Here is a 1203-nt window from a genome sequence, read left to right on the forward strand (position 1 = left end):
AGTTTGGCTTGAGGATGAGGGGATTGAACCACAGCATCCTGAGCCTGACTGCTTTGTTTCAGCAGGCACTTAAAACACCTGAGCTAATGGGCAGGCCCCCTAAATTTTTATTCTAAAAAGCTGGAGGGATGGCCCCCTGTGAGAACACTTGCCTAGCATGTTTGAAGCCCTGGGTTTAATACCCAGTGTAACCAAAAAATAAAATAAAATAAAATAAGTGTTTCAGGGGCCAGGGAGATAGTTCAGTGGTACAAGCACCTGTCTGGCAAGTACAAGGTCCTGAGTTCAATTCCTGGTACAAAAAACCAAAAACAAATAAATGTTTCAGGTAAAAACTCACTAAGTTGCCCAGGCTAGCCTTGAACTTGTGATCTTCCTGCCCCAGCTTGAGTAGCTGGGATCAGAGATGTGCACCACCACATCCTGCTGAGGTCTGGCTTCTTTGATTCAGTGTCACATTTGGGACAGTCATCCATAGCGTGTGTATATCAACTGTGTCCCCTTTTTGCTGTGGAGTAGGACTCCATTGTGTGTGTGAATCAGCGCCTGCTGCTTGGTTGTCCTGACGAGGGTCCTTCTCAGTTAGGGCTGACTAAAACTGCTAGAAACATTTAGGAACAAGTCTTTGTGAGGACAGATGGTTTCACTTCTCTTGGGTAAATACCTAACAGGAGAACAACTGGGTTGCAAAGTAACGTTTGAAAAATGCAAATTCAGTGTCATCAGTCCCTAGTTTAACCACTCTACTGGTTTCCTGTTTATTCTTTTTTTTTGGTGGAACCAGGGACTGAACTCAGGCCTTTGCACTTGCCAGGGAAGTGCTTGTTCCACTGAGCCATCACCCTGGCTCCCTGGTTTCCTGTTGCATTTGGAATAAAACACAAACTCCTCACAAGAGTCTCCATGGCTGCCCCTCCGGCCTTCTCCAGTCTCCCTGGTGCACTGTGCTTCCCTCCTGCTTTACTTCCCAAGCACAGAAAGCTACTTCTGGCTTTAGGGGCTTTAGAGTTAAAAGTCCTCCCTGTCTGGAATGTTCTTTGCAAATCTTGGCTTAGCTGTATCATCTCTGTGCGTCCTGCACATTGCATCTAAAGTCTCCCTGGCTTAGGGGTACAGCTCAGGGGCATAATACCTGCCTGGCAAGCACCAGGTAATGAGTTTGACTCCCTGTACAACAAAATTAAGCAGAGTTCTAAAAAACTA

The sequence above is a fragment of the Octodon degus genome, unplaced genomic scaffold (genome assembly GCF_000260255.1).
Source record: "Octodon degus isolate 3935 unplaced genomic scaffold, OctDeg1.0 scaffold00079, whole genome shotgun sequence".
NCBI classification, from domain to species: domain Eukaryota; kingdom Metazoa; phylum Chordata; class Mammalia; order Rodentia; family Octodontidae; genus Octodon; species Octodon degus.